The following is a 23,054-nucleotide window of genomic DNA, read 5'->3' as shown; positions in this document are numbered from 1 at the left end:
TAACTTTTGTCATCGTTTAGAAAGCAATCACACTGTTCTTTTAAGCTATGTTTTATGTTGCTTATTTTTCATCAATCTTTCAATGAAAATAAAACTTAAAATATTGCAGAAAAGTTGCTTCTAGAATTTACTCTGTTGATCTTGAACATTTACTGGGGTTTAGGGAAGACAAACCAACTCACTTGGAAGGTATAATGATGGAGTCTCCTCTCCACTGTCCAGGATAACTTTAATAGAGTTTCTTGGCTGCATTTCTTAATGACATAGCAACGACTGTTTAGGTGAGTTTTGGTTCTACTTTCCCTCTTTCCCTTTACGTGTATAAAACCAAAGAGAGAGGGCTGGGGTTGTGGCTCAGTGGTAGAGTGCTTACCTAGCCTGTGTGAGGCATTGGGTTCAATTCTCAGCACCACATATAAATAAATGAATAAAATAAAACTTCATACCAAAAATACAAAGAACCCAATCAATAAATGGGCTGAGGAACTGAGCAGACACTTCACAGAGGAGGATATACAAGCAATCAACAGATATATGAAAAAATGCTCAACATTTCCAATAATTAGAAAGATGCAAATCAAAACTACCCTAAGATTTCATCTCACTCCAATTAGAATGGCTATTATCAAGAATACAAGCAACAGTAGGTGTTGACACAGATGTGGGGAAAAAGGTACACTCATACTTTGCTAGTGAGATTGCAAATTGGCACAGCCACTCTGGAAATCAGTATGGAGATTCCTCAGAAAACTTGGAATGGACTCACCATTTGACCCCGCTATCCTACTTCTCGATCTATACCCAAAGGACTTAAAATCAGCATACTACAGTGATGCAGCCACATCAGTGTTCATAGCAGCTCAATTCACAATAGCTAGATTGTGGAACCAACCTAGATGTCCTTCAGTAGATAAATGGATAAAGAAACTGTGGTATATATACACAATGGAATATTACTTAGCCATAAAGAAGAATAAAATTATTAAGGTGACCTGGGATAAAGAACCCCACCCAGCAGGAATAGCCCGAGTGAATGATGGCACTTGCAGGTAAATAGATGCAGTTGGAGAATATCATGCTAAGTGAAATAAGCCAATCCAAAAAAACCAAAGGCCAAATGTTTTCTCTGATAGGTGGAGGATGATATATAACAGGGGGGGCAAGGGTGTAAGTGAAGAATGGAGGAATGTTGGATTGTATAGAGGGAAATGGGGGGAGGGGAGAGGAATGGGGGGGAAGGAAAGATGATGGAATGAGACAAACATTATTACCCTAAGTACATGTAAGATTACATGAATGGTATGACTCTACATCATGTACATCCAGAGAAATGAAAAGTTTTACCCCATTTGTGTACAATGAATCAAAATGCATTCTGCTCTCATGTATATTTAAATAGAACGAACAATTTAAAAATTAAAAATAAATTTAAAATATGAGAAAAAATAAAAAATAAGGTCTATCAATATCTAAAAAAATAAAAATTAAAACAAAAAACAAAGAGAGGACAGCTAATGGTCCAGCTAATGCTACATGTGTGTCTTTCTCATGTTCTCCCTCTAAGATGCAGGTGTTCTTTGTGCATGTCACCTTGATTTGTATCATGTAACTCAGTAACCTTGGCCACACCTGTGAAACAACTCTACCAAAATCAGTGAATTATAAAGGAAGATGTTGACCCATAAGGTGACCCAGGATAAGAACCCTACCCAGCAGGAGTAACCCTGAGTGAATGATGACGAGCTGTGTTAGCTTTCAGGTATTACTTTTAAAAATACTTGAGATAATCAACCTACAAAGAGGAAAGTTTTATTTTGACTCACAGTTGGAGTCTTCAGTCCATGATCAGTTGGCCCCATTTGGGCCCGTGGCACGGCCTCATATCATAGCAGAAGTGGTTGGTGGAGCAAAATTGCTTACTTTATAGCCAGGGAGCAAAACAGAGCCAGAAGGGAACTGGGGTCCCCAAGCTGTATATGTGTGCCTATAGTCCTAGCAACTCAGGGGCTAAGGCAGGAATATCGCTGGAGCCCAGGAATTAGAGGCCAGCCTAGGCAGCACATTGAGCTCACATATTATAAGTAAATAAATAGGAACACTCTACCCAATGACTTCACGACCTCTCACTAGGCCCCACTCTTAAAGGTTCCACTACCTCCCAATGTCATACTGGGGACTAAGCCTCGAACACTTGGGCCTTTGGGCTCATTTAATCCATATCATGAACCAATCTAACCTCATTCTTTATCTTAGGGAATTTTGAATGTGAACCAGAGAGAAGACATTAGAAACTGAACCTGTTGCCACTGTTTCCAATTAATATTTTATAAGAAACCTGGAGGCTGGGGTTATAGGTCAGTGGTATAGCACTTGCCTAGCATGTGTGAGGCACTGGGTTTGATCCACGACACCACATAAAAAAATTTTAAAATACAAAAATAAATAAAATAAAGGTATTATATCCATCTTAAAAAAAAAAGAAACGAGGGGGTTTTGCTGAGATATTGTACTACTTTTACTTTTATATTTTTTTTATATTCTTATATATTTAAAAATACGTTTTAAAATCATGGATATGAGACATGCTGGTGGACCATGCCTTTAGTCCTAGCTACTCTGAGGCTGAAGCAGAAGGATTCCAAGTTTGAGGTCAGTCTTGGCAACTTAAAGAGACACTGTCTCAAAAAAAAAAAAAAAAGAAAAAAGAAAAGAAAAGAAAAAGAAAAAAGTAAAAAGTAAAAAGAGCTAAGGATGTGGTTCAGTGGTACAGTGTTCCTGAGCTCAATCCCCAGTACCAAAATAAATAAATAAATTTGTAGATATGATACATGTTCATCGAACAAACCCCAAGCAATGAAGAAATTTAGATTGATACAGTGAAAGTCCATCCTTTCTTTTATTTTAATATTTCAAAGATAATCACTATTAAGCTTGATATAATGTTCTTTCATATTTATTTAATATAATGTGTTAGTCAGCTTTGTGTTGCTGTGAATGAAATACACAAGAACAAATTAGAGGAGAAAAAGTTTATTTTTGCTCCTGGCTTCAGAGGTTCAGTCCATGGTCAGTCAATTCCATTGCTCTAGGCCTGAGGTGAGACAGAACATCATGGTGGAAGAGCATGGAGAAGGGAAGATGCTCAGGTCTTTGGCTGCTGGGAAGCAGAGAGAACTTGAGGAACCAAGAACAAAATATATAATTGCCAAGATATGCCCCCAGTGACCCACTTCCTCCAGCTATGCCCCACCTGCCTAAGGTTACCACATAGTAATCCATTCAAATTATTAATTCATCAAATAGATTAATCTACTGATTAGGTTATAGCTCTCGTAGTTTAATCATATCACATTTGAACATTCCTGTATTAACAGAGGAGATTTGGGGGAATACCTCATATCCCAATCGAAACATATAGTATGCTCTGTAACTTCTTTCATTCATTTGGCAATAAATCATGGAGATATAGATAGCTAGAAAGATAGATAATATATGTGGATAATTCTTTGCAACATCTGTATAGTGTTACATTGTACAGATATACCACATTTTACTTAACCAAGCTGATACTGATGGATATAGGGACTATTTCAAGTTTTCAGAATAACAACCAAAAATACAAAGGCCGCCCTTTTCCACACATTTATGTATTTATGCAAAATTCTTATGCAATAAATTCCTAAAAATGGAATTTGAAGGATGGAAGGGAATTCATACTTAAAATGTTCAGAGATGTTGCCGAACTGCCTCCCTACTCCTTGAGAAAACCTAAGCCTCACTTTGTTTCCTGTCATCCACAGCATGTAACCAGTGTGGATTTGGTTGCACTGAACAGACCAGTTATTCTATCACCATGAACTTGATGCACCCAAGTAAATCATAACAAATGGGATCTATTCCATATCACCTGGGGAGTGAAGGTATGTCTCTTGAAACTGACAGTCTGTTTTATAGCACCTGTTCAAACAAGTTACCCTGTTACAGATAAGTCATATATTTTAAGAAGTCCTTGTGGTTGTCATTCAAGAACAACTATACACGATGTTGTCAGTCCTCATAAATGGTAACAGTCATAATTTCAAATGTATTACCCAGTACAACAGTATGCTTTGATATTGAACCTAAAGAAGATGAATGTTTTTCACAAACCTGCACCAGGCAGATTTTATGTATGGAGGCTTAGAGTTAGAAGCCACCCTTGAACTCTGCAATTGAGAAGGTCCTGTTCAATAGAACTTGTCTATTGAAACAGACAAAGCAAGAATTAATTTAACAAGGCCAAACAGATCCTTTTTAAATGTAGCCGATAAAGTGTCAACAGAGAAGCAAGGTCCAGGCTAAACTGAAGGCCTTCTTCATTCAGTACCTTTCACTGAGAACCTGTAAGACAGCATGCCATGTGTGGAAATCCAGAGAAAATTAAGACATAGTCCTCAACCTCAAGAAAATTATAGATCTATGAAAATGTGAAGTAGCTGGGTATCCTGAAGCACTCCTGTGATCCCAGTGACTCTGGAGGGTGAGGCAGGAGGATCATATTTTTGAGGCCAGCCTCAGCAACTTAGAGGGACCCTTCCAGCAACTTAGAGAGAGGCCCTGTCTCAAAATAAATAGGGCTGGGGTGTAGCTCAGTGGTAAAGCACCCCTGGGTTCAATCCCCAGCACCAAGTAAAAACAAAAACATGAAATAGAAGAGGAGATTTGGGGGCAACCTGAAGGACAGGATCCTGGGCAGATTTATCTGAGTGAAGGTAAGCTGATTGTTTCCAGGTGCAAAAAGAAGGGGGAGAACATTCCAGGCAAAGGGGCAGGAGATGTAAAAGGATCTAGCAAGTCTAGGCAATGTGAGAAATGAGATAATTCCACATTTTTGTAAGACAGTGACAATAACTGTTTTGTCCAAAATGTCCCATCTGATGATCACCTTTTATGAGCCATAGGTCTCAAACCAGAACTTTCTGTCTTCGTTCCCTATCTGAAATGTGTTGTGTAATATAGAAACCACTGGCCACATGTGACTACTGTGCACTTGAAATGTGGTGAACATGATTGAGGGATTGCATGTTTAATATAACTTTAACTTATATTTAAAAACAACTGCTTCCATTCAGTTGTTGGGAAATTTTTTAGTTTGCATAGAATAACTTGGTTGTGTGAATCTACTTTTTTGATTATAAATTTTATGCAAGCTAAATACAGCTCCCATATTTCTGATGAAAATTTAATATCTGAATCAAGATATACTTTAAGTGTAAATATGCACTAGATTTGAAACACAAAACAAAGAATGCAAAATATCTCACTGATCACTTTTTATATTGATTACATAATAAAATGATAAGTTTTTTTTTTTTTTTTTTTTTTGTGGTGCTGGAGATCAAACCCAGGGCCCCAGTACATGCAAGGCAAGCTCTCTACCAACTGAGCTATATCCCCAGCCCATGATGATATTTTAGATATTTGTTTCACCTGTTTTGTTTCCTTTCTTATTTGGTGCTGGGGATGGAACCCAGCTAGGCCAGGGCTCTGCCAATGAACTACAACCCCAGCCTTTTTTTCCTTTTTTAAATGTGACTCCTGGAAAATTTGAAAGGACATCTGAAGCTCACATTATATTTCTACAGGCAGGGTGGTCTGCATCTCATCACTTTATGCCTGAATCTCTGATAAAGCTCTCTACATGTTCTTTTTGCCTTCCATTGTTCAATCCATCCTCCTCTCAATTAATCCTCTCAAAGCGCTGATTTTATCAAACTAAAATGCAAACTCTCAAGTCATTCCTCAAGTTCTAGGACATGAAGTCCCTGTTCCCTCCTCAGCCCAACTTTCATAGGCCTCCTCCATTTCAATCTACTCTCCCTTCCAATCCAGTTGAATCTTTTCCTTATCTCCCCCTCGTTCCTTATAACTCTGTTTTTAATCTGCAGCAAGGATCCCAGATAAAAGAATGTCTTTTCAAGTCATACTTGCTCTTTGGGTGGAAAATGAGATAAAAGGGGAAATTGTATTGGATATCCAGGTAATCTTCAGGGGTCTAACTCAACTGGGAAATTTCTCCCTTTTGCCCTCTCCATCTTCCTTCTTCCTGAGAGAATGCAGATGATTTGAGTCTCAGCAGCCACTTCATACAATAACATAGTACTGAGGTTGGAAGCCATATATTAATAGTAGTAGGGCAGAAAGGTGCCTAGGTTTCTGATGATCTGGATCTTGATTGCCTATCTTTGTTTTTTATTTTACACAAGGGAGAAATAAACCTCTATCCTATTTAAGCCACTAATTTGGGTTTTCTACTCATATTTGGATAAACCTAATTTGGCAGCTATTTCAAAAGCATTATATAGACACAAAGGAACAATACAAAACAAACAGAAAACATGCCTCTAGCTTACCTAAAAGTATCTGGGTCTCAGTTTCCCCATTTGTTTTACTAAGTGATCTCTAGAACCATTTCCAGAATTAAAACGTCATGTATACCTGCATTTATTTATCACATATGTGGATGCCTGTCATTTACCAGTCATTGATTCAGGTACTAGGATGTAGCAGTGAACAAGATATAGATCATCACTGACAGCTGCAATGTGAATGGTCAATGCCAATCTTCATGCCACAGTCTGCCACTTACACACTATACTCACAAGGCAATTCACTTGACTTCTAAGTCTGTTTAGTCTAATCACCATCTAGGGTTCATGACATTGCAGATCAGTAACAACAGCTAAAATATACATTGAGTAATAGACTTAGATTGTTTCATTGAATCCTTACAATTGTCCCCTGAAGTGATCCCTGATTTCTTTGAGAAACATGAGAAAAAAAATTAGATATTGTGGACAAGTAAGCCACTAACGGTAGGCTGCAAAATCAACTCGATACTTTGGATACCTTGAGAATCAAATGAAAATAATGAATGTGAAAATGCTTGGGGGAATTAACAGTTCTTTCCATAACAAAGGTCACTGGGCAGCTAGAAGGAAACCAAAGCTTCTAAGTAGATGATGTATATTATATAGAGACAAAACTAATATTCATTAGTTACTTCATGTCAGGGACATTGCCAGGGGCTTTGTACCTTTGCCATGAGGAATCAAATAATGGCCCATGTGCTGGGGACACGGAGATAAATAAGAACAGGTATATTGTAGAAATGAGTCTACTGTCTTTGGGGAACATGATTTAAGGCTAGTGTTAAGCCTCTGCAGCAAACAACATCTTGCTTTCTTCATTTTTGTTTACCAACTTAATTAGCTAGCACATTTTCTTAATCAGTATCCCTTAGTGATGATTCACTAAATCATTTCACCTTTTGGTTATTTTTTCAGTCTTAGAAGAAGATAACTTCCACAAAAATACTGAGAAAATTTACAATATATTAACCTTTATGATCCTTGTTATATATGATATAGGTTTATCCCATCTCCCCCCAAATCCTACTGAAATGAGGAAAACTGACAGCAAACACACATAAATTTCCTAGGTGTCAGAGGTTATTCTTTTTAAAATTTTATTTAAATATTTTTAGTTGTCAATATAAATTTTTATTTTTATTTATTTATATGCAGTGCTGAGGATCGAATCCAGTGCCTTATGCATGCTACCACTAAGCTATAATCCCAGCCCCATCAGAGGCTATTCTTAAGACTTTCAATATATTAGTTGATTTAATCCATACAGTTAGGGTACTAATCCAATAGTTAGTACCGCATTTGTCATTATTAATTTTTTATTATTCCTCCTATTTTGGGGGGAGGTGTTGGGGATTTAACCCAGGACCTTGTGAATGCTAAGCGCACATTCTACCCCTGAGCTACACTTCTCTTCCCTATTGTCCCCATTTTTAGAGAAGATTCTAAAACTTTCCAGAGAGGTAAAACAGATCACACAAAAAGGATCACGAATTGGAATGACACAATACTGCTTTATGACAACATAAAATCAGCATTAGTTTTTTTCAACAGAAGAAACAGATGCCTTTTAAAGTCAGAGGAAACAGGATTTTCAAACTAAAATCACATCTCAAGCCTCAAGAAAGAAGTAAAACAAAAAACATTTTTGTTCTTGCAGAGCAAAAAAATTTCATTTGTTTTCTCTTCCTTTTTTTTTTAGCAAGTTCCTAGAAAATATACACCACCAAAAAGATGGAGTAGACTCAGACAGAGGAAAACCTGACATCCAAGAAACAGGAAATCCCACACAGAGAAAGGTCAAGAAAATTTCCAAGTTGCTGGTAATGTGAAACTTCAAGATGCATGTGTATGGTGACCTCAGAAAACAACCAACCCAGTTAGAAGTGGAGGAAGAGGACTCTAGTAGAAGTGTGTCTGTTAGTCAGTTTTCTATCACTATAATAAATACCTGAGACAATCAACTTATAAAGAGAAAAAAGTTATTTTGGCTCATGGTTTTAGAGATTCCAGTCCATGATTGGGCAGCCCCATGGGTTTTTGGCCTCTCGTGGGTGTGCAGGATAATAATGGTGGGGAGCATGTAGCAGAGCAAAACTGCTCATCTCGTGACCAGCTACCAAAGAAAGAGAGACGGAGAGAGAGAGAGGAGAGAGAGAGAGAGAGAGAGAGAGAGAGAGAGAGAGAGAGAGAGAGAGGAAGAGAGAGAAGTGGCTGCCACAAGCCTCTTCAAGATCCAAACTAGAGCACTATCCAAGAAAAAAAATCAATAGATTAATGTCTTCAACTGGTTTATACCTTTGTCAAAGTCCTTAGGGTTAATTAAGTAGAAAAAACACAACAAATGAAGTTAAAAAGTGAGACCATTATTAACCAGAAAAAAAAAATTCATTAAAACACATAAACTTAAAAAAGCATTAAACATCAAGAGTTTTAAAAATTAGGAAAACCAAAACCTATGCAGGAAAGAAAATTTAATTAGCTGTAAACTTTATTTATATACTCACGATGACATAAATGCTGAAAAAATTACGTTATGACTACTTGGGGAAGATGAAGGGAAGGTGAGAGGGCAGTATTGAGAAGCATCCTCCTGAAAGTAAAAAAGTTAGGTTCAAATAGCCAAGGGGTTATTTGAATCGATCATGATTTCCTTTGGACAGTAAGAATAGGTGTTTTAGGAAGGTGGGGCAGGAGATCGCTATTTTTTGTTATATCTTAAATGACTCTAATATATTAATTTTGACTTTAATGTGCAAGATAAAATTTAAAAACTATTATAACATATGTAAACAATCCCCTGACTTCCAGTTTGATGTGTCAAGTCAAATTCTTCAGCCTGGCCATACAGTTTCTCCATAATCCACCCTCACTCTTCCTCTGCAATTTTATCTGTGTCTTCCCCCCACCCCATCTTCTTATATTCTTGTTCTAGTTAAGAACAACTTACTTGGTCTTCCTCAACTTCTTAAAAAAATATCATTCACTGGTCTGGGGTGTACTCTCTTCTCTTTGATCCCAAAGTCTACTAGTGGATGGAACCAAGAGGTTATCCTCTTAGGACAACATTAAAAAGCACCAAAGTTGGGTGCTTTGCACCATAGTGTAATGGACGAGATCAGTCATCAGCAGATTGAGGGTTTTTTAAGCTGAGACAAAACAAGTTAATAGAAGGTGGTCTATGTGCTTCCATGAAATAATTCCTCAAATTATTCAACATAAATTCATTAAGTGCCTACCATGTGCCAGGGATATATTACCCTGGAAACATATAACAAAAAGAGATATAAACACCGAGAATCCCGAGGGATGAAGATATTGCAATGAGTCTAGAGGATTATAGCTTTCTAGAAAAGAGGGATCCCTGAGCAACTACAAATGCCTCATCTACTAAGTAGACAAGGTCTCTGTAGAGAGGGACCTTCAGTCTTGGTGCTTGAAGAGAATGGTTTGTCAAAGTTTATTTGGTATAAGGCTCTGGTTCATTAAATCTGAACCACACAATAGCCCAGTGGGTACCTCTTATTATTTCCAATTTGAAAACACACAAACTGAGGCTCATGAAAGCCAGAGTCTCATAGCCGGTGTTGGAGGTGAAATTTGAATTCTGGTCCAAAAAGTAATGCCCATTCTTGTTCCATCATACCACTCAGCATTCACAGCCAACTAAGTCAGGCTTACAAGCAAAGTTCTGACTTAATTTGACTTCACACATAGGAAAAATGCCCTGCTTACTCAATATAACCTTACTTTACTAGGCAATTATTAGTAGTAATAAAAATATTAGCTGCTAACATACAGTGATATTTACTGTGTGCCAGGCTCCTGCTAAAGACTCTTTGCTACACATATTAGAAACTATTAACCCCATTTCACAGATAAGTAAACTAAGTTGTAAAGGTTATAAATAACTTGCCTGTGGCAAGCGACCTGGAAGAGAAAAAGAGCCTGTGCCATAATCATTCTATGTACTGCCGCACAAATATAATGTGTATTGGAATTATAATTTATTCATTTAATAAATATTTAGTGAGCACCCACACCATGGTTTAGGGATACTGGGAGAATATCAGTGAAATAGAAGACCTAGTCTCTGTCTCGCAAATATTTACAATTTAAATGAAGAAGCAAGATGTATATGATAAAATTTTAGATAATAGTTGAGCTGTATATATAATTGTTAAATTGATTAATATGACTAAAAAAGTCACAGAGATTTCAGAGAAGGGGAACTCACTGAGAGTTAAAGCAGAGATGAGGAAAGGGTTGGATAGAATCCAGCAGAAGAGAAAGAAAATTCTAGGGCAGAAGCTGGCCTGGTGTCTTGGGATATAGGCCCACTGGCCTCCATGGTGGAAGTTTGTGTTGCAAAGCAGTAGGATCCACAGGTAATTTCCTTTAGAGCTTTTCCTCTGAGAATTTAAGGTTCAAAGAGACTTTCTTGGGCTTCTTTCCAATTCAACAAGGATGTGCCCACAAGGTAAAAGGAGTTTCTGAGTGTAAAGCCTTCATCTCCTATTCAGGTCCTTAGATTTCCAGGCTAGAAGATCATAAGTTACAGAAAGGCAAAGAAAAAGAAAAAGTCTTATTTATTACCACATTCCAGCATCTCTACAGAGACTTTTACAGGTGCTCAATTCCTTTTTGTTAGGGTTGGGAGTGTAGCTCAGTGGTAGAGCACTTGCCTAGGTTGCACAAGGCTCTTCATATTGACATCACAATGTTCTCATCTGTAAAATGAGTCTCATGAGAGTATCTTTCTTTTTGGGATTATTGTTACTAGCATTAAATGAATGAAAAGACACACAGTATTTAGAACAGGGTTGGCATCTATTAAAAGGTATTTATATGACTCCTATTAATAGAGGCTTTATCTGGGGATATAGCTGAATGGTAGAGTGCTTGCCTAACATGCATAAGATTCTGGGTTCAAACCCCAGCCCTACACACACACATACACACACACACACACACACACACACACAAACGCGCGTGCGGACTCCAAAGCCAGTCCACATGGTTTAGAGCCCAGTTCTACCGCTCATCAATTAGTAGTCTCTCTGAATCTCAATTCTTCCATTTGTTAATGGGTACTATAATAATAGCACCAATATCCTAGAGTTATTGTACATCAAATGAGTTAACAGTGTGTAAAGAACACAGCACATGCATGGATAATATAAAACAGTATTATCTTCCTTTCTTGGTTGCGGGGCTTTCCTTTAACTCTTCTGCAGTTGGCAGGTGGCTAGCACATTTCTGAATTAGGCAAGACTTTATTTATGGACTTGGTGGAGTTCTGCCATAATCAGTTCCTCTTCAGCTTCCTTCTAGGACAATCTGTATTTTTAAATAAATTTTAAACAGTTTCTTTTGCAATTTTCAAATACATATAAAGTCAGAAAGATAAACCTAGAGAACCCCCATGGGCACATTACTCACTTTCAATTATTACCAACTATTTTATCCCATCATGCCACACCTACTTTGTCTTCCCATCCTAATTAGATTATTTTGAAATAAATTTCAGACATAATTTGATCTGTAACATTTCAGTACGTGTATGTAAAATATGTAAAAAAAATTGTACTGCTGGTTATTAATCCTAGGGTCTCACAAATGCTAAGCAAGTGTTCTACCATTGAGCTACGACTCAACCTCATTGATAATCTTTTTCTTTTTTTTGTACCAGGGATTGAACCCAGGGGCACTCAACAACTGAGCCATGTCCTTGGCCATTTTTTTATATTTTATTTAGAGACAGGGTCTTGCTGAATTGCTTAGGGCCTCTCTAAGTTGCTGAGGCTAGTTTTGAACTTGAAATCCTCCTGCCTCAGTCTCCCAAGCCACTGAGATTACAGGTGTGTGCCACAGTACCCTGCTCATTAATAATCTTTTAAAAAACATATCCACAATCATATCACCACATCTAAAAAGAATTTATGGTGAATCCTTATATCATTAAAAAGTTTTATATCACCAATGTTCAAACTTCCTTGATTTTTCACATACATTATTATTTTTAAATAAATTGGTTTTTATTGTGGTAAAATATACATAACAAAATTTATCATCATAGGAGTTTTTAAGTGTATCATTCAGTAGTATTAAATATAATTTTAAGTTGTGCAACCATCACCATCATCCTTCTCCATTTTTTTTTTACAACTTGTTTTTTAAATGTCAGGATCCAAGGTGAGCACAGTGGCACATGCCTATACTCCCAGCTACTTGAGAGATTGAGGGGTAAGGATCACCTGAGCTTATGAATTTGAGATTAGCCTGAGTAAAATAGAGACTGTGTCTAAAAAACTATTTTTAAAAAAATCAGGATCTAAACAAAGGTCAGACAATCCAATTTTCTGTCTCTCTGGATATCTTACAAGTTTTACACTCCATCTACCCACCCCTTGTAAATCATCACTGAAGAAACTGAATGATTTGTACTATAGAGTTTCTCACCTTCTACATTTTGTGATCACATCCCCATGACAACATTGAATAGGTTCTTCTTATTTTGATCCCCAAGGCCGCAAAAAAAAAAAAAAAAAAAAAGATAGTTGAGGTTCTTCTGAGCCCTGGATTTTGTACCAGGAGCAAGGAAGCTGTCCAAAGACAGAGGGTATAATATTTTGAGCACCAAATAAAATAAGTAAATCAATAACTGCAGCATATTGAGACACATCAAGTATGATAATGTTCATGGTTCATAGTAAGGGTCCAAATATACATTCATTGATCGCCTCTGGAGGATGCTAGGGAAACAACTCTTTATTTCGAACATAAAGAATCAAGCATCTATTCTGTCTTTCCTGTGTGTACGGTATCTCAGGATAACCAGAAAAATTGATGAGAAAAAATCCTATTCATAAATGAAGAAGAAATGGAAAGATTAAAACATTGCCACTTTGCAACCTCTAATGAAATAAAGTATATAAGCAATGATTATCTATGGTTGCCAAAACCACACACGAAAAACTGATGGGGAAGTTTATAATGGACATACCAAGGTGACAGTATCTGAACCTGCTGATCCATCTTAACATCATTAGAAAAGAGGCCACCAGTTATTATCTGCAGCTGGTGTGACACACTAGGAAGCTGCAGCCTGCAAAGCAGTCAGGCCAAAAATCAATTCTGAACCTGACCAAGCCTCTACTTGTAACTACCAGCTTAAAGATAGTTTGCATTTATTTTTTTTTCCCCAAAACAAATACTAGGTAAAAAAGCCATCAGGGCCTGGAATGCAGCTCAGTGGCAAAGTATCTGCCTCATATTCACAAAGTCCTGGGTTAAACCACCCCCAGTCGCCCCACTTCCTGCAAAAAAAGAACAAAAAAAAAAAAAAAAAAAAATGCCATCAGAAATCTTTAGACACGTGTCAGACTACGTACCTCTTAATGGTGGATGTGACAAAACAGTTCCAGTAAGTAAATGCTCCACCAGGCCCTCCTAGTTATAAACCATCACAGTCTGAAGTAGGAATAGCTCTGAGTGCAAGTGGAAATTGTAGAACAGATGGGGCTCTGGACTTTGGGATATGCATAGTTTATTTGTTTGTTTGTTTGTTTGATCACGTTGTTGCTTTAGGCATTTGTCCCCCCCCCCCCCCCCCCAGTGCTAGGTATGGAACACAGCGCCTCCCCAGTGCTAGGCAAGCACTCTACCATTGAGCTACACCCCAGCCCAGAGACTATCTTTTTAATCCTGAGCTATAAGGTGGACCTGTTTTCACACATGAACTGGCTTTCAATATGAGGTCAATGTGCTCAAGAAAATGATTCACAGCATGGAAATGGTATAAAAACAGACACAAAGACCATCAGAATAGAATAGAATAGAAGACACAGAGACAAATACACACACAGATACAGATCCCATTCTTGACAAAGTTGCCAAAAACATGTTGGAGAAAAGAGCAAATAATATGATAAATGATGCAGGGAACGCTAGATATCCATATGCAGAAGAATCAAACTAGACCCTGTCTCTCACCCTGCACAAAAATCAATTCAAAGTGGACTAAAGACCTAGAAATGAGACCAGAAACACTACAACTGCTAGAAGAAAACAAAGGATCAACACTCCCAGGCACTAACTTCCCTAATAAGACTCTTATTTTAGGGGGTGGGGGTGGGGGAGTCACCAGGGATGGAACTCAGGGGACTCGACCACTGAGCCACATTCCCAGCCCTATTTTGATTTTATTTAGATACAGGGTCTCACGGAGTTGCTTAGCACCTCGCTTTTGCTGAGGCTGGCTTTGAACTCGTCATCTTCCTGCCTCAGCCTCCCAAGCCTCTGGAATTTCAGGCGTGCTGCTAACTCCTAATAAGACTCTTAAAGCTCAAAAAATAAAGCCAAGAATCAATAAATGGGATGGCATAAAATTAAAAAGCATCAGCAAAGAGAGAGAGAGGGAGAGAGAGGAGAGAGAGAGAGAGAGAGAGAGAGAGAGAGAGAGAGAGAGAGAGAGAACCCCAAAATATCAAAATAAGAATTAAAAAAACAAAAAACAAAAAACTTCTGTACAGCAAAGGAAACGATTAAGGTGGAGAGTTCACAGAATGGGAGAAAATCTTTGCCAGCTACTCTTCCAACAGGGGATTAAAGGATTATATCCAGAATATATAAATTCAAAAAACTTAACACCAAAAAATAAACCCAATCAATAAATGAACAAATAAACTAAACAGGCATTTCTCAGGAAAAAAAATACAAATGACCAACAAATATATGAAAAATTCAACATCCTCAGCAAACAGGGAAATGCAATCAAAAACCACACTTTCAGTGCAATGAGAATGCAATCATCAAGAATACACGTAACAATAAATGAATGCAAAGTACTATAACTACTTTGAAAAGTAGGAAATTCCTCAAAGGACTAGGAATAGGGCTGGGGCTAGGGCCCAGTAGTAGAGCACTTGCCTCACACGTGTGGGGCACTGGGTTTGATCTTCAGCACCACATAAAAATAAATAAAGATATTGTGTCCATCTACAACAAAAAAATTTTAAAAAAGACTAGGAATGGAAGCACTATATGACTTTCTATACCACCGGTATACCACTATACCATTAGATACGTATCCAAAAGAACTAAAATCAGCATATTTTAGTGATACATGCATACCCCACGTTTGTTTATAGCAGTGCAATTTGCAACAGCTAAGTAATGGAATTGACCTAGGTGTTCATCAACAGACAAACAGATAAAGAAAATGTGATATATAGCTGGGCATGGTGACACATACCTGCAGTCTCAATGACCTGGGAGACTGAGGCAGGAGAATTGTAAGTTCAAGGCTGGGCTCAACAATTTAGAGAGGATCCTGTCTCAAAATAAAAATTAAAAAGGGCTGGTAGAGCACCCTGGGCTAAATCTCTAGTAACCCCTACCGACCTCCCAAACACACAAATGTGGCTTATATACAAAATAGAGTTTTACTCAGCCTTAAGAATGAAATTGTGGGGCTGGGATTGTAGCTCAGTGGTAGAGTGCCTGCCTAGTATGTATGAGGCACTGGGTTCAATTCTCAGCACCACATATAAATAAATAAATATCCATTGACAACTAAAAACAATTAAAAACAAAACCAAAAAAAATAATGGCCAGGTGCAGTGGTCCACGCCTGTAATCCCAGCAGATCAGGCTGGAAAGTTCAAAACCAGCCTCAGCAACTTAGAGAAACTCTAAGCAACTTGGTGAAATCCTGACTGGGATGTGGTTCAATGTTTTAAGCGCCCCTGGGTTCACTCCCCAGAACAACAACAACAAAAAAGATTAAATAAAATATTCTCTTTCATCTGCAGAAGCTAGAGAGAGAGAGAGAGAGAGAGAGAGAGGGAGAGAGAGAGAGAGAGAGAGAGAAAGATAAAAGGGGAGGGGAATCTCACAAAAATAGAAGTAAGACTAAGAGGGTACAGGAAGGGGAGACGGAGAGGGAGGGAGGTGAGGAGGACATGAGGAAGTACTGAGAAACAAAATCTACCAAATTATATGTCTAGGTATGAATATACTACAGTGAATCCTGCTTATATGTATAATGACAATGCATTAATTAAAATAGCAATAAAAATAATAACAGAAGGGAGATCAGTAAAGCAGAGCAAGTAGATAAGGGGAGAGGAAGGAAGAGAAAGGGAAGATACTGCGAAAGGAGACCGAGCAAATTCTGTTATGTGCATGTATGAATAGGGCATAATGCATACCACCATTATGTACAATCATAATGCACCAATAAAAAAGCTGAACCCAATTTTTAAAATTTAAATTAAAAATGTCAAAAAGAAAGAAAGGATAAAGAAAATGATGTTTCAGAGGCAAACTGGCGTCTGACAGCAGAAGCATGCTTCAACAACACCTTTCGCTGGGAGGAGAGTGGAGACCACGCGACTGGTGCGGCTCTGCGCCCTGCACGCGCACGTGACCCGGAGGTGGGCGCGCGCCCGAGCTGCAGGCGGGGCCTCTGCGCAGTTGTCAGGTGGTTTGGTGCCTGTCACTGACTACCTCCCTGTGACCTGCCGAGAGGTCCCCAGGAATCGCAGGGCGAGTTGCACAGGGTGTTTTCCTCATCATTTCCTTAAGCCTGCATGTTTTTAATCGTACCTCTGAAAATCCAAGCCCATAGGCGTCCTCCTCTCCACCAATTCTGTATCCTGAATAAGGCCATACAGATTCGATTATCATACATTCGATTATCGATAACTCCATATATTTCAAAAACCACAACTCAAAGATTACCAGCTGGCCGTCAGTGCTTAACAGCTTGTACATTTTGGAGTCATTTACTACACTTTCTGCTTAAGAACACTAATACTTTTTTTTTTTATTATCATTATTTCAGAGATCATATGAAAAGAACATGAATTACAGGGAATGAAATTACAGTACATAAGTGAGACCTAGATTCTTACTTTATGGTGACTATAATAACTTTCAACATATAGGAAGATTTCAAAGTTCGCTGGATTCTTTCATTTCCTTTTCGTTTTCCAATACAAGAAAGAATAATCAAGTAGTTCTTTTTAAATAATTTTGAAAAAATATTATTTGATCCCAAAGAATAGAATTCACACCTTTTGCTTTCTGCTCTTTTAAGTTCTTCCACAACCTGATGAATTGGTAAGGAAAGATCCAAAACATATTCTGGCCTTTATCTTAGTTCTGTTTGCCATGAGGTAAATGCAGTTCCTTCTTTATTTATTTATTTTTTTTTGTGGTGCGGGGTTCGAACCAACTGAGCTATCTCTCCAGACCAATGTGGTTACTTCTTAATAGTGATGTTTAACCTCGGTTCAGTGAATTCAATTTTTTTTTCTTTTTCTCTCTCTTTTTTTTTTTGATGGGGGCAGCCTTTGGTAGAGTGGGATACACATGGGAACTGAGTCTGAGCTTTGACTTGTGTGTTGAATTCAAAGGGATGCTTTCTTGTGCTAGATGAAAGATAAAAGATTACTTGCCTAGTTTACCATCAGCTCTGGGCAGAATAATTATTTGAGGCCTGACATTTAATACAACAGCGATTACAGATATTGCCACTGAAAGCTTTACCAACAAAGCAGGAACCAAAGAAACTTACACCAGTGTCTAACTTCAATTCACTAAAGTGAGGGACAGAGCTGTGAGATGAGGGTAAACTATCAAGTGTTTCTTCAACACAAGGGAAAGAACAGCACAGCAAAGAGAACCATCCATATGTAGTAAGAATGAGCTTACAGGGCACATGGAGTGCCCAAATGCAATGGAAGAGTTTGGCTGTGAAGAATTAGATATGTTATTTTACCCAACCCTGTGGGACCTCACCTCATGGGAATGGGGTCTATGCTGCAACCTCTGAGCAAGGAATGAACTGGGATGAAAGGAAAGGTAAGACCAAATTCCTTTTGTGTATTACTTTTGCATTTGGTTCTCCCTCTCAGTTACCTTACCCCAGTAGATCTCTTTTATAAGATACTCTAATAGAATTGTGGGGGGGGATATGATTTATTATGTATAGCAGTGTTCCTCTCCATGCACTTGTTTTTACTGCTTTTGTTAGTGATGCTTATACAAAAATATTATTAATTACTTCAACAAACTCATTATCTTGTTTTTGAATTTGTTTTGACAACCACAAAGGGATGTTGCTAGGGTTCTGTTTCAAATCAATACAATTGTTAAAGTTTCAAATGCTTGTTTCCACCAGCAACTAGGGAACTTTTATTTTAAAAATTTAAATTATCATTCATTAAATATCATTCTTATCATGACACCAGCATGCTGGATATAGTTTCCACTTTCTCCAGCACACTGAGAAGGATGTGAGTTTCTCAAGGTCATAGCCACCTCCTCTCCTGTTTTGTTTCCCATGTCCTAGTACACTGGTAGGCCGACAGGATGTGCTCTGAGGTTGTTGCTAAATAGATGAAAGGCTTCTGATTCAACTTGATTCACTTTTGTTATAAGCAGTGTGCACTGGTGAGAAATCATGGAGCACAACTAAAAAGAAAGCATTTAAAATTCCAGCTCTACTATAGAGACTGTAGGAGGAAAGGAAAGTCCTACCTGGAAAAAGAAAACTTGTCTTGAAAAAAACGTATATAAGAGAACTAAAGCCTACAGTGGGGAAATGAGATACTGGGTTTGATTTAATATGTCATCCTTATCTATGGTGAATTTTTTCTTTCCTTTTTTTTGTTTTTTTGTTTGTTTCTGTGCTGAGGTTGAACCAGGGCCTTATGCATGCTAAGCCCTTGCTTTACCGCTGAGCTATACCCCCAAATCAAGAAGTTAATTTATCATGCTGAAGTTCAAAAAACAAGCAAATATAATGGTTAGTTTAGGTTACCTTAAAATAATTTGCTTTCAATTATACATTTGTACGTAAGTTGATAATTTTTATGTTGATTAATTTCAGAATAAATAAATAAATTAATCTTAATGCATACCAATTCAGGGCATTAATCTATTTAATAATTAGCCAATTTTTTTTTTTTTGGTTATGACAGATAGCCTTAGGTAACACATTATGTACTAATGTAAATCTGTTTTAGTCTTTGACATACAAAGAAGTTGTCAACTTTTAGAGCTAGAAGGAGTCCTGAAAATCTCATGCTACAACAACCTTCAATTTATTGAAGAAGGAATTGAGACAGAGTGCTGAGAAGTAATACACCAAAACGAACAGATGATTAGAGTGTTCTACCAGAAACTCTAGCTTTTGCCAGAGTTCTGGCCCCAGTTCCTCAGGACTCTTTTCTGTTGGGTAGAGCCTACATTAACTACCCCTTAATTATCTCATTTGGGTTTCTTTCTCCTCCAAAGCTTTTTAAATACAGGTTTTAGGACTGGGAATGTAGCTCAGTGGTAGAATGCTTATCTAGTATGTACAAGACTCTGAGTTCCATCCCCAGCACAGTGTACACACACACACACACACACACACACACACACACACACTTTAGAGAATTTCTAATTAATAATAAGATAATATGGAACTATAGAATGCCTTTCCATTTGTAGAATCATTACCTATTATTAGCAAAATTATGGTCCTTACTATAAAAGAAATTTCATTTTTTGAGGCACATATATAAAGAAAAATGTAAAAGGGTTTTTGTCAAAATTTTTGAAATCAATTCTTCTTGAGCTTGAGTTACATGCACCAACATAAATGATTCAACTCTAAAGTAAGATTAGGATATTCCTAAAGGCTGTAAATTAATAATTTCAAACTCGGTCTCAGGGTTTAGCTCTGTGGAAAAGTGCTTGCCAAACATATGCAAGACCCAGAGTCCCATTCCCCAAACCAGGAAAAAAAAAAAAAAAAAGAAAGAAAGAAAAAGAAAAATTCAAACATTTTTCCTTAAAATATTGCTTGAAACCTTCAAACGTATACCACATAAAATGTGGAGCTGCTGTGCTTGAAATTGAAGAAAGTCCCAGCAGCTCAGCGTCTTTTCTTTTTCTTCATTAGAGACTGGATGGCAAAATTGAAAAAACCAATGACTTAAAAGAGATTCTTAGAAATGGCCAAACCACATCTAGAGAAAATGGTGAGTGAGTGGGGCTGATCTGTTGCATCAGCCAATTTAATGACTATAGCATAACGAATTTAATTTAGCTGTGTTGCTCTGTGATGCTAAGTTCAAATACACTCATCTCTGTTTTTTGAAAGCTCCATATATCTTCCTTGTTCTTTATCCTCATCTCTGTTTTTTGAAAGCTTCATATATCTTACTTGTTCTTTATTCTCTGTGCCAGGGTTTTACTTTAATTTTGCTAAATTTATTTTTATGTATTCATTTGTTTTCAAGACAGAGTCTCTCCATGTTGTCCAGGCTGGCCTGGAGCTTCTGAGTTCAAGCGATCCTCCTGCCTCAACCTCAGCCTCCAGACTAGCTGGGATCTGCAGGTGCACAACTCCAGCAAAGCGTGTATCCCAGAATGAGAACCACTCTAATGATTTTCTTTCTTTTCTTTTATTTATTTATTTATTTATTTAGGTGCTTGTTATTGAAACTTATGCATCCTGAACACATGCTCTCCTATTGAGCTACACCCCAAGCCCAACATGGAAGGGTTTTAAAATGCAACTGCAAGGTGCTTAAGAATCATCTAGGGAATTCATTGAATGTATAGCTTCTCAGTCTGTATTCTGTCATTTCTCTTTCAGGAGGTCAGGGGTGCAGCCAGTCTATCTGTACTTCTAACAAGTGCCTTGAATGAATTGTGAACCCTTTCAGAAACACTGCCCTGGAGCATCTCACAAAATGCCTTACATGTGACACTTATGGATAAGAATTATTTCTTGGTTTTAATTTTCACCATATTGTTAAAGAATACTTCACGTTTTCAAACCCTCATGATTGTGTGAATTATGACAGTACTAATTGACAATTCAATTAATATATATTAAATTGGCATAGGTCTATAGGCTTTTGACTAAAATGAGATATGTGGGATCTTATGGAAACACTTTGATTTAAATAAGAATTCTAATAAGTAATAAATTGGAAAAGCATTAAAAGAAAAATAGGAGAATGTTTTTTGTCCTTTATTTTTCTACCTGAAATCAACTACTAACATAGTACTTAGTGGTAAAACCTTGTAGGCCTTCATTTGAAAATCTGAAACAAAAGTGTCAACTGTGTTCCCTAATAGTGATTATTATTCAGTGTGGTTCTGATAGTTTTAGTCAATGTAAAGAGATGATGACAAATTACCTTAACTATTGGAAAAATGAGATCAAATTGTCTTTTTTATCTCACCCTTTTTTACAGTTGCTATGTCTGTGGAGGTAAAAAAAACCCAGGAGTTGGGGGTGTGACTCAGAGTTAAAGCATGTGCTTAGCATGTGAAAACTGGCTCAATCCCCAGTACCACAACAAACAAACAAAACTCAACAAAACAGAGCTGGGGATATAGCTCAGTTGGTAGGCCCTGGGTTCAATCCCCAGCACCAAAAAAAAAAAAAAACAGAAACAAAAACATAGCCTGGGAAAATCAACTGAAATATTGTTGGAAATTAAGATAATTCATAAAGCACCTGGTTATAAAATCAATATTTAAATATAGGGTTGGAGATGTAGCTCAGTGGTAGAACACTTGCCCAGCATATGCAACACCCTGGGTTTAGTCACTAGCATGGCAAAATAAATAAATACATTTAAAATAAATAACTAATAGATTTCCTATAAACCAGTTACAAAATATGATGGGAAAATGTCTAAACAGTATAAAGTGAGAAATGTAAAGAAACTTTAGGAAGAAAACTAAAAATTTCTCCCAAAATACACTAAATATTTGAATAAATGGAGAGGCATGCCCTGTTCCCAGGAGGAAAGATTTAATACTAAAACACTGTCAGTCTCTCTCCAAATTAATCAGCCAATTTAACTCAATTTCAAAAAGTCCAAAAGTATTTCGTTAGAAATTAGCAAAGCTCCAGAATTAATGTGGAAGAGTAAATGCATGACAATATCCAGATGGAATAATTAAACTTACCAAAAGCTTTTTTTTTCCTTTGGTACCAAAGATTGAACCCGGGGGTGGTTAACCACTGAGCTACATCACCAGTCCTTTTTTAAAATTTTGTTTTATTTTGAGACAGGGTCTGGCTAAGTTGCTTAGGGCATTGCTAATTTGGTGAGGCTAGCTTTGAACTTGTGCTCCTCCTGCCTCAGCCTCCCGAGCTGCTGGGATTACAGGCATGCACACAGCACTTGGCAGAAAGAGCTCTGTAAAAATAACTTCAACACCTCTTGTTTCCTTTTTTTAACTTTGTGCAGTAAAATTGCCTCCATTCAATGTTAATTTGATAGTTGAGAAACTGATGCACAGAACAGCTAAACTTTCTCCTAAACCCTTGTTTTAGGATTGCCATGTTCTCTCTACTAGGCCCTCTCCAACAATTTGAGATTTCTCCCATTATTTTTTATATATATTCTTCATATATTTGTATATATTTGTATTAGTTGTAGGTGGACACAACACCTTTATTTATTTCACTTATTTTTTTTTAATGTGGTGCTAAGGATTGAACCCAGTGCTTCGCACATGGTAGGCAAGTGCTCTACTACTGAGCTACAACCCCAGTCTCAATTTCCCCATTATTATTTTGAGGTTTTTTTTTCTTTTTATTTTACCAAATGTTTGATTCAG

At 37.4% G+C, this 23,054-nt stretch overlaps 2 long non-coding RNA genes across 2 annotated transcripts in view; both read left to right on the top strand.

Annotated features, from left to right (window-relative positions):
• The window catches only part of LOC306641511, a 42,309-nt gene extending 33,774 nt beyond the window's left edge, over positions 1-8,535 (top strand). Inside the window, exons 2-3 of the long non-coding RNA XR_013758176.1 lie at positions 3,801-3,920; positions 8,110-8,535. This is a non-coding gene — a long non-coding RNA (uncharacterized lncRNA). The remainder of the gene's footprint in view (positions 1-3,800; positions 3,921-8,109) is intronic.
• A 9,213-nt stretch (positions 8,536-17,748) lies between these two features.
• On the top strand, positions 17,749-21,727 carry LOC306642465. The gene is made up of 3 exons (XR_013758539.1): positions 17,749-18,278; positions 20,368-20,823; positions 21,067-21,727. It is a non-coding gene; the product is annotated as an uncharacterized lncRNA (long non-coding RNA).
• The last annotated feature ends 1,327 nt before the right edge of the window (positions 21,728-23,054 follow it).

The sequence above is a fragment of the Sciurus vulgaris genome, assembly GCF_902686455.1.
Source record: "Sciurus vulgaris genome assembly, chromosome: 12".
Taxonomy (NCBI): domain Eukaryota; kingdom Metazoa; phylum Chordata; class Mammalia; order Rodentia; family Sciuridae; genus Sciurus; species Sciurus vulgaris.
Note: the sequence above shows the minus strand (reverse complement) of the source record. Positions and strands in the feature narration are given on the sequence as shown.